The sequence below is a fragment of the Vigna radiata genome, chromosome 5 (genome assembly GCF_000741045.1).
Source record: "Vigna radiata var. radiata cultivar VC1973A chromosome 5, Vradiata_ver6, whole genome shotgun sequence".
Taxonomy (NCBI): Eukaryota; Viridiplantae; Streptophyta; class Magnoliopsida; order Fabales; family Fabaceae; genus Vigna; species Vigna radiata.
The window spans coordinates 3459262-3471979 of record NC_028355.1 but is presented as its reverse complement, the minus strand read 5'-3'; positions in this window follow the sequence as shown (position 1 = coordinate 3471979).

Genomic DNA, 12718 nt, shown 5'->3' with positions numbered 1-12718 from the left:
AAATAAAATTGAAGAAATAATAACTCTACATTAACTACTAGCTCTACATTTGCAGCACATTTACACTTCTCAATTGCATTGTCTACTCTCTGTTTTTTTTTTTCTAATAGTGACTGTGATTATTAATTTTAAATTTCTAAATAATAAATGGCAAACAATAAAGTGAGAGCACAGATTTCAGATCTTCAAGGGACATTTTTCTGATTTAGTGCTTTGGGAACGTTGTATGGAATAAGTTGACATAAGCATCGATCCCGTGGTTACGGAAATAATCTTTTGATGATGACAGAACTATTATGGAATAAGCTTCATAATGGTCAACCAAATTTAAATTACTCTCCTATTCCAATTCTTTCAAATTATCATAATCTGCAAATTAAATTTAGGAAGTAGTCTCTGGTGTTCTTCATATATAGCCATAGTTATTAGATATAAACCCTACAAATCCTTAAATTTGTCATCTAGATATTGTATATGGTACGTAAAATATTAAAGGATTGGATAAAGACAATGAGAAAATCTATGGTAAAGGATTTTTAACCTGTTTTACATTATAAGATAGAATTTAGAGTGGTAGATGAGAAGGTTCGAAGTATCCATGGAGTCAAAGCACATGAGTGAAAACAGCAGAAACAAAAGTACTGAGATATTAATAGAAATAGTGAAAGAAGCAGTAGCTGTTGCTAATAATTAACCCATAAGGGTATAGCGTCATGACACGCTTCAAACGCGCTTCACCCTTTTGCAAGTGACAGAATCTATCTACTACCTTCTATTCCCACAACCCAAATCTTATCTCAACAATAATTCCATGCTAATCTTTCACATCAATGCATGCTCTACGTTATCTATAAATATGTAAACTTGTTATGGATTGTGGAAGCAAAATACCATAACAGAGGGAAAAGAAGGAGAAAGTTTATTACTATTCCTGCAGTTTTGATTTGTTCAAAGGTGATTTTCATGGAAGAGTGAATCGGTAGATGTGAGCCAAGGATGACTTGCCGGTTGTGTATCGGTAAAGTCTTCCTTGGCTCTTATTTACTGTTTTTCTTTTCATGTAAAATCTTTGAACATTTGTAGCAGAAGATTTTGTAATGGTTGTGCAATGTCCATGCAATCCAACAACATAAACTCACATTTTATCTAGCACATAACCTAGCAGTAGATGACAGTTTGTTGCTTTTGATAGACCTAGACCTTAGTCTGTTAGCTTCTCAACCATCATCATCATTCCTTTACCAACAACATAATCTATAATCTGTACCATAAGGATTCAAATCTCTAGATATGTTTGCTACTGCAGAATAATTCTTCTGTCCTAGAGCTCCTTCTGTTCACTAAGAATATGTTTCTGCTATTTCGACTTAGAGCATCTCAGCATGCCTTACACCTCTCACCAATGCATACTGACAACCTAAATTGTTCAAAGTTGTATATGCTTGATTAGGTTTTACTTAGGTAATTATCTATTAATAACTACATATAGTTATAATTCATTGATAATTTTTTATTAATAAATATTTATTTATAATTATTAACGAGTCTTCATTGTTACACTAAAAATTTATTAATAAATATGGTGATTTGGTTTATCTGTTGCTAAAAAATTTGTTTTTATAAGAGGTGTTGCTGAAAAACAAAACCATAAATATTTATTAGAAAAAGAGATTGGAAATTGTTTATAGAATATATTAGACTACGAAACTAAATTTCAGTTTGAAAGTCGATTTTATATACGAAAGGTCTTAATTCCTTATAACTTTCGCATAAAGATTATTACTCATAATTAATTAAACATGTTACTTGTATTTTAAAAATATATATTCTATTGAAAGAATACATCAACTTACCCAAAGATTAACATGTAATTTTATTATTTTAATATAAAATTAGTCATTATTATTATTATATGAAATATAATATAAGATAAATATCATATTCTTTTATATATTTAGCTTGATAACATATAGTTTCCTATTCTTAGGTATCTCTAAGATAATTAAAGTTACTTCATTTTGTGTAGAAAAGAAATAAAATTCACGTGTTAAAAGAAACTCAGCATTCCCAAACGGTCACAATTCAAATATAAATTTGAGATAGGTGCACACCTCACTTAATTAATCTCTTAAAATATTTTCTTATTAATTTTATTTAAAAAGGACTTAATTAATTTAATTAAAGACTTTAAAACTATATCTTCGCATAACATAAATCCTTAAGACGGTTACATCTATTAACCAATCTCTATCTAGATTAATAATATTTAAGAGATAAAAAATTTATTAAAAATCTTATTTTTATGATTAGTTAAATATTACAAAATTATCTTCATTGACATCTATATAGTGCTTAAATTATTAAAATAAGCTAAATAAATCTTTTTGAATTAAAATTTATCTTTATTAATATTTTATTAAATTAATTCTATTTAACTATATTTTAGTTATCTATATTTTACAATATTTACTATAAAATTAAAAGATTATACGTGATAGAAATCTCTAGCTTGAGTTCGTTGACAAGAACGAAGAGAAAATCTATTTAAAAATTGAGACTGAATCTAGTAAGAATGATAAATGAATAAAGTAGATAAATAATATTGAGTAAAAATATATTGATCAATAAGTCCTAATATAATGTGTTTATAACAGTTTTAAGTTCATACATGTCGGTCTACATTAACAAGGTAATATCCCTCTGAATAATAATTAAAGAGAAGTAAGATCTTAATAACAACATATGTTTTGAAATTATTATAATAACCTTTTATTATTGAGTTTCTTCAAAAGTTATTGGGCGGGCTTTTAGATAGGAAACATAAATACAATTACTTGTATATACAGATAGATAATATTAAATTAGTAATTGATCAGGTTATGAAATAAATGTTAAATTTATTATTATAATAAATTTATCAAAGATTTTATCAAAGAAATAAGAACTTTCTCAAATGAAATTCATCATTTGAGCTTCTTTCATGGTGGAAGGTGAGGTGCCCTATGTTTATAAGTTTGTCAAGCAGGTTATAAGGGCTACGATAAACAAGATGTACGGTGTCATATCAAAATCTTACGTTAAAAAGATAAAGTTAATTTATAATATAAATAAATATAATACTTATTTTATAAAATAATGTTTTTAGGTTGAATTAGAAAATTATTGATTGAATCTATTATTTTATTCACTACAAAGTGTTATTCGACTACTCATTATATTTAGTTTCATTTTCAAAATATATATGCTTTGTAAAAGTGAAATACAAACATCATATGATTTATAAGATTAAATTACATTTAAAATTCACTACTTAATATTTATAATAAATAAAAGAAATAGATGTATCTAAAAGAATAAATATATCTAAAATACATATTCACATAATATAAAGATGTATTATTAACATGGACAATAACGAAATAAATAATAAAATAAATAAAATAATTTTATCTAATAAATTAATTTAAATGAATGTAAATATTAAAACGGATATTAAAATTAATTTATCATTAATTTTATTTATTATAAAAAAAAAATGCGACTCTATCATAACATAAGTCATTTCTTAAATTTTGAATGTTGGAAGACGAGATTACTCTTGAAAATTGAAACACCAGTTATACACGAAGAACATGACAAGTGACAGATTAAGGAGAAGCACTGAAGCATGAAATAAAGGATCCAACCATTTTCCTACACGCATGAAAACAAAATCAGTGTTTACAGCTGGAAAAGTAAAATTTTGTGTTGATGAGGCATAAAGAGAAAAGAATCTGAGGAAGAAAAACACCTACACAAGAAGATACTGAAGAAGAGATTAGAAAGCTGTGAAACCCAATTTCAAAATTTTATCATCCACAGTGATATCAAATTCTCACTGACAATGCCATAACACAAACATGGGTACTATGATTGCACTCTCTTATATTATTCTATTCCCACAACAATCAACAAACAGTTATGAAACATTAATGGGGCAAAGTCAACTTTGGCTTATTATTATTCCTTGCCAAGTAATGATTCTAGATAACACCACGGAATTTCACCCTTTGACATTCTCTTCTTATAAATGCATCAGAGCATAGAGTTTGAAACCTAAGTCTGTGCTCAAATGACTTGCATAAAGAGATAGAGAGAGTACGATTTGAGCCAAGGATGACTTGCCGGCATCTGAAAAAGCTTCATCCTTTTCTAAGATATTGCCGGCGAGATATCCGGGCTCATTTTTGCTCTCTTTCCTCTTATATGAGTCTCTATAAAGAGCTTCATTTCATTCAAATGTTGAATATGTTTCATCGTTTTGTTACATAATATATCTATATTATTGGATCATTTTGGTTTATGTTGTCTTCCGTCTTAGGATGTTCTTTCTCTTCCTTTCTCACGAGTTCATGTACAGTGCTTTCAACAACTTCCAATGAACTGGTTTGCATATCTCTCAAACACATTTCCCATGAATTTTTCCTATTGCTTCATGCAGCACACAATTCACTGTTTGCACCTATTCTGACTTTCACTGTTACATTAATGTCAAACTAATTATCCTTTCTAAGCTCCCAACACCACCACGAATCGTGCAAAGACCATCTTCCATCTTTTAGGTTTTTCCAAAATCCATATTTACCATCCAAAATATCTTTCCACATTCCATACTTCTCATACGCTAGTTGATAATCATTATTGTAGGTAATTTCAAACAAAACCAAGTTTCATTTTTAAATTTACAATATAAAAAATAACTTAATTCAATTTCAAAGGATACATATTAATTCAATTGTATTTGATATATTGTTTTTTTTATAAATTATTTTCGAGATCTAGATTTTAAAAACATAAAATCAGATAATTAAAGTGCTATGAATTAAAGAGAAAGGAAATAAAAATAAAAACATTAAATTGCAAAAACAGAAAAAAAAAAACATATACAAACACAAGTGTAAACAGATCAACAAATTCAAGAACAAAACAAACCAAAAAATTTCTTAGCTTGTGAGTTGATCATTAGAGAATTGAAAAAAAAAATGTGGCAAAGAATATAAAAAGAAAAAATAAATAAAAAAATTGAAGAGAAGAAAGAAAATGAAAAATAATAAAGCTATGCAACTTTGCAAATGATTTCTCCATTGACTTTCAGTACATTAAAAATCTTATATAACCTCTAAAATTTGAAGCTAAATTCAGTTTAATCTGGAGTCTAAGCCCAATTACACAAGAAAAGCTAAAACAAGGAAAAATCTAATCCATAGGGTTTTATATATAAATTTTCAGCAAATATGTTTCAATTTCTAAAAATAATAGAAAATAACAAAGCAATTCAAATCTAGCAAGTTATATATCTAAATTGAATCTCTAGAAATGTAGAATTCAATTTAACTAGAATCAACCAAAAAGTATGTTTACAAAGAAAGTTATAGTTCAATCAGTGAGTAGAGGTCAACTAAACTAAAAATACATGATTAAAAATATATCATATAATCCAATATATTACTAAAAAAAATGAAAGTAAGCAAAACAAAAAAGTAAAATATTTGGAAAATAAAATTACTATAATAAAATTATAAAAATGTGTACAAAATATCTGTTATCCCTTATCTCCATTTTTTTAGTTAAGAGAATCTGATTAATCATAATACATATATATTCCTCTTCTTTTAACTTACAAATTTGTTTCCACTTTACATAAGCTTATTTCCTCCCTTTAACACCTCATTCCCATAAAACTTTCTTTTAAGTTTTCATAATTCTCCTGTCCTACTAAAAAGTATAGATCTTGAAGAAACAGAGAAAAAAAAAGTAGGACATTGTTAATTATTTATTTTTAGTATTTATTTTAATTAGTATTCATTAAATCCATAATTATTTATTTATTTCAATTAAAATTTGCTAAACCATTGTTAATAAAAATATTTATTTAATAAAAAATTGAAAGTATTTTTTATTTTTTATTTTTGAAAATTAACATAACACCTCTGAACAAATTTATTTAAATAAAGAGTTAAAAAAATTTAATTTTTTTCAAGAAAAATATTTTTTTTATATTGTATTAAAACCAACTAAATTAATTATAGTAACATCATGATTTAACTGACAATGATATTTAAAAACTAAATTTATGTTTTTAATAATATAAAAAGTATGAAGACAGTAGAATTAATGTTTATATACAAGTATTACTACTTTTAGTAATAAATAAATAAAAATGTCAGTATAAATATTATACAAGTAGTAATTAATTTTTAAGAAAATGTCACTATATAAATATTATCATCAAATCTTAAATTCTCTTCCAAAGTCTATATCCTAATAATATCCTTAACATGTATTGTGTCACTATACTATGTACACATGTCGTGTAGCTTATGATTGTATCACTACATCCTAGCCCTCGCAAGTTATCATAAATTGATAAGAGCCTTTCTACCTTCTTATTTGCATCTAGATTAATGGAATCTAATATGTTTAATCAAAACTTACTGAAAGTAAAAAAAAATAATAACATATTCTATCTAAAAAAATATAAATGTCTGTAGAAATTAAAAAATTATAAAGCAGATAAGAACAGATGAGTGTAATAGAGAATCTGCATGATGAACTTAGAGCATAATAATAAGAGGGACATGATATCTAGAATAGAAGCAATGAAATTTATACATTCCTCTATTAAGTCAAAATCTTATCAGATATATATATATATACTGTTCTGATCTACTAAAATTCTGAGAACAAATTCACATGACAATGCCATTGCAGAAACATTATACTACTGTCTCGTTGCCTTCACTTCTTACACATTATTCTATTCCCACAACAATTTTTCTACAATCAGCAAACAGTTTTGAATGAGCCAAAGTCAACTTCTGCTTGTTCCTGGCTAATTCTCAAAGCTGCAGGTAGCAGATTTGAAATTGATTCCATACAATTATAAGACTTTTGGATAAGAAACAAGGGTCAATTTCTAGTACATAAAAGTGCTTTGGAATTTTTCTTTCTGATGCCTATAAATTTAATACACATGCTACCAAAGTGTTTCAAGTGTTTGCTCAAATGTCTTGCATGAGCCAAGGATGACTTGCCGGCTAAACTAAGAACTATGATCTCTTTTTAGGGTTTTGCTGGCGAGACATCTTGGCTCACTTGTGTTCTCTTTTCTCTCATATAAGACTTGGAAAAGAGCTTTCAAAATTGAAAGAATGATATATTTGGTAATGTCTCTCGTTGAAATATACTATTAGCTATAGCTAAACAATGTCACTTATAACCATATTCTAAACAATGAACTTCTATATATACTGTAAAAAGTTTCTCAAATCTGCAACTGATGAAAGTAAATTGTGATTCAGATGTGGTTATATTGAATTAAACACATGCAATAGCTCAAAAATATAATTTTAAAGCTGTCTATATATGTCCTCATGATTATACAATTTTACACTTATTTTTTAATTTTTATGGATTAAATACATTGTTAGTATCTTAATATTTAGTTAAATTAAAAATAGTTCATTTTCAAAACTTCGACACAGTTTAGTTTTGTTAGTTTTATTTAAGGTTTGAAATGTATTTCAATATAATATTTGGATTGTATATCTGTTTGACATATATTTTTGTTTAATTGTTAATAAAAGACACGTTTAAAATATTAAATAAATTTAATAAAATTTGATAAAAAGATTAAATTCAAACCGTTCTAAAAATGGAGATTAAATTAATTTAAAGTTTAGAAAAGAAACTAATTTTAATTTTCAAGTTTAAATAATTAAAAATATATTTAATTTATTTTTTTTTTCTATTAAATTCTATTACCTATTATATTATTATCTCATTTTATTTTATCACTTTTTAAATTTTATATTTCATCGTTTCATATAAACGAATTTCTTCATTCAAATTTTAAAAATTGAAACTTGTAAAACCCTAACAAATTGAAATTATATTTTTCTGTAACCACATGAGATTACATGCCGTATCCACCACCTCAAATAAAGTACAATAACATATATTCATCAAAATAATTTATTTTTGTATCCACCACCTCAAATAAAGTACAATAACATATATTCATCAAAATAATTTATTTTTCAATTTTAAGGATTACTGTTATTTATCTTATCATATAAAATACAATATTAACTGTTAAACTTTAAAAATTTAATTTATATGGTTAAATTTTATTTAAGTTTTAATATTCTCGTATAAACATTCATGTATAATTGGATACAAATACTTTCTCGGCAAAACAATATCCTTAATAAAATGAGAAAAAATATTATTTTGATAATCTAAAAATAATTCATAATTAATTACAATAACATAATTTTAAAACCTAAAAATCATCATATCTTTTATTAAAAGTCACTAAATAATCTTATGTATTAGATTAAAATAATCTAACATAAAAGAAATGAAATTTATACACAGATCTCTATGAAGCTGTCATATGGAAAGTGAAAGTCTTATGAGATAGTCTTGTGATGAACTAAAATTCTGAGAACAAATTCACATGACAATGTCGTTACACAGACATGGGTTGCCACCAATCTCTACAGCTATCTCCATGCCATGGCTTCTGAATGCTCATAATATTAAATCATTTTTTGTGCTATATTTTCAGTATTAAATGCATTATATCAATATAATATCATAAACCTGTCTCCATAACGTAAAAGTAAACATAAAGAACAATATACTCATTCGAGAATAGAACAACTTTTAGCAAGCAATCAGTCTTTAACACGTTAATATCTCTTGACCAAAAAAATGACAGATTGTTCGATGATGGGATTGACTTCTGTATGACTTCAACAGCTTGCAACTTCTGCTGAATTTTTTTAATGGCTGAGACATTATTCCATTACTGCTGCAACATCTTGTTCTTAATTGGAAAATCTCGAAAGTCAAAGCTGTCCCGTATCACCTTCTCCTTTTTCAACCCTTTTCTGCACTATACGTGAATTATATTGTTCCTTAGCACCTTATGTACTAATCATTAAGATATCATGTGACAACTCATGCCTATCCTTTCAGCTAAATCAATCTGTGTCCATTTGCAAATGAAATTCAAGAGAGAGAAAAAGAACTTGACAAATAGCATATGTGCATTGATCATGACAAATCCTCATTAATTACCATCCCTTTTATGAAAGATGTTATTCCATCAAAAAGAAATATAATTAGTCAATTGATTGAAACTTGAAAGGTTGGTGGAGACCCCATCAATCTTGATTGTGCTAAAGTGGCCAACCAAAATGCTGCAGGAAGAAGCTTTTAGAAGAAAATCAGATACTTTTTTCAAATGGGATGTTTTTATCAAACAGATAGAATTGTTGGGTTGCCCTTTTGGAGTAACACCAATCAATTTTCTCCAAAAGATTAATAAAGTCAAAATGATAATATTGTCCATTGCCTGAGAGCATCAACTTTTGCCACTAGGCCCTGCCGTGAGCTTATAAAAGGACACTGACTGACTCAGAATAGCAACACATTGAGTTTGATATGGCTATGGATCCAAATTCATTAGCCAAGTGAAAACAAGTTTGGAGAAGTTCATAAGTTTTTGGTCTAAGAGTCTTTCATGGAGAGGTTGAAAGTGGAATGAAGCCAAGGATGACTTGCCGGCACTAATTTGCTACCAATCTAGCAACTTAGATATCTTCATTTGCTGGTTTTTCCGGCAGGTCATCCTGTGGCTATATTTTGCTTTTTTTCTTCTCATGTAAGACTCTAATGACTTTTCTCGTACAGTTTGAAGATGTTCTTTGATACTATTACTATTCCATGTTCTAAAAAAGATGAGGCAAAACAACTCAAACATATTTAACTCCTCCAAGTTTCAGAAGTTTGTAACGTATTTGTTTAGGTTGTGAGGTCGAGCTACCACCGACACTTTCACAATTTGTCTTCTAGGTTGTTCGGTTTCACTTCCAGATCTCTTCTTCCCCTTCGAATGTCGTCTAGTTGGGTATCTGCCAAAGATTTTCCGACACTCAAGTTAGTGTACAGTTCGCTCAATAAATCTAAGATAGTAATAAATATGTAGTAAATGTAAATCACCTACCTCGTATCTTTTATCTGTATTTATAGCTTTTACCATAGTTTTATGATTAACGAAATTTTAATCACGGTCCTGACCCAATAATCTTAATTGCATCTTACCTTAATCCCGTTATAAATCGAAGATTAATGACGGTCGTTCGAGGTGAGACCAGTTGTGCCTCTTCAAGATAATTCTTCGACCATCCATCCATGCATTACGGACCGTCCGGTCCAATATTCAACATTATAATGGTTTTTATTATTTCGAAATTGCCTTCTTGAAGAGTAGAAGCTCCACAATTTAACTCTTGAAATTTTGTTTCAGGGACTTCTGTTAATCAGAACGTTGTTTTAATAAAAAACAAAATCAAAAATCATGTTCATCCTGATTTATACTTTTAGCACCAGACTTATCTTACAACAATTTACACAAGTCAGACTACAAAACTATTGATTTACAAAAAGTGAATAATACTCTCTTTTTTTGTTAAAAATTGTTAGTAATCTGCTGGATGATGATGATACCTTTTTTTGTGTATTTCACTATTATATTAGATAGATAAAGATTATTCGTCAAGAACTGTGTCATGTTCATGCAGGTCTTACAAGGTGAAAAATGCAGACATTTGGAACAGAGTTTTACAATTTTTAATAATGCACGAAAGGCATTGTGTGAGTTAGCATTGGCTTGTTGGGTTTGGGGATTCTTGGGGTGTAGTTAGTAATTCTGGGATTGCAGTAAGAAACAACATAAAGAAAGTGTAATTTGAGCCCAATGCATGAATGGGACCAAAGTTATATTTACTGTGACCAGAACCAGTATCATTTTAAAGAATTTCATATTCGAATATTTATTTTTCTTCTCTCCTTTTCTTTTTATCTCTTACCATAACATAAAATAGCCGATAAGTACTAAATTAATAAAAATAAAAATACTTAAGACTAGTTTTTCCAGATGAAAAAAACATAAAATTTATATATATATATATATATATATATATATATATATATATATATATATATATATATATATATATTTTGATATATATATATATATATATAAATGAGCCAAAGANTATATATATATATATATATATATATATATATATATATATAAATGAGCCAAAGAAAACATGTTCAAGTTAAATTCTAATTTTAAACTAGTTTGTAATCATAATAGGACAAGTTCTAAACATAGTTTATAAACTTATTAAGTGATTGGAATTTCAAGAAGAGATAAAACATTAATGAGACTTAAATCCATTTTATATAAAGGATTGACACCACTTTCAATCCAAATTAACACAATGAATTTATGAATTTTTATCCTTGTATGTGTGTATTAAGTATCTAGTAAAAGAAATTTTAAGAAGTTTTTTTGTATGGTTTCAAGTAGTATATGTATTGATGTAGGGATTTTGTATTGGGATTATTCTAACACTTTAATAATCATGTCATCTCAAGTAGAGAAGAATGGTGTATATGATGAGAAAAGTAGGAAGTTCTAGTGTAAGGCCTTTATCTTGAACAAAGATGGTTGAGCAACTAACCTTGTGCATGGTAGCTTGAGTGGATAAATTGTTCCACTAGTTTTAATTTGTAATAGGATCTTTTATATATATATATGTTTTGTGTATGTAAATTATTATAAAATATTGTTGTCTTTAAACTAAATAATAATATATGTAGTCCTTATATTTTATAAGAAAAAAAATAAATAAAACAACATTTCTAACAAATAATATAAATGTTTTTTATGTGATAAAAACAGAATAGCTTAATAAACTAAAGTATAATTTTTATAGGTCCTTTATTGGAAAAAAACATATTTTATATTAAATTTTGTAAAATACAAAAATTAAATACTTTATAATTTAATTTAAAAACTAAACACAATTCTTCATGGAAAAATATATATTTTATTCTTTATAGAATTATCAGTTTTAACCAGTTCAGCCTCATTGGAGTTACCAATAGATACGTTTATAAAAAGACTAAAAAATACTCATTTCTTTTATCTTGTAAAAATATATATATATATATATATATATATATATTCTCTACTTTCCTCCCAATTAAATTTTTCTACATATATTTATTGAAATATTCTATTCCCACCAATAAAAAGGAACTTTTTAGCATCGGGGCCATGCTTGACTGAAGAAAAAGTGTATGGATGCTTTAATCACAGAAAATATGTATATTTTTTAACATTTGAGACTTGAAATTCATAATAAAAATATATATTTTAAGTGTAATTCAATTTTATCGAAAAATTAACGTGTAAAATTTATACTTATTTATATAATATAAATTATTTATTTTATGTGGATATATAATATTATGTTGAAAAGAAAAAGAAAATATAGTTATTTAATTTAGTGAATGAGGCATAATTCAGCCAAAAGGTAAATAGAATTAGCCCTAATTTGGCTGACAAACATATTTACATATACAAAAGTTATAACCCTTAGCATAGAGTTTACAAGTCCCAATTCCATCTTTGTATTTTGCAGCACATTTTGAATTGCAGCAACCTTCATCACAATTGTCATTGCAAAGTCCCTGAGAACCATTGCACTTCCTTATAGGATCATCATCATCTTTCCACCCATTTGAATCTTCTTCCACTTTGTTTTGCCCTGTGTTCCACAATATCATCATCATGCACAAAACCAAATCAAGG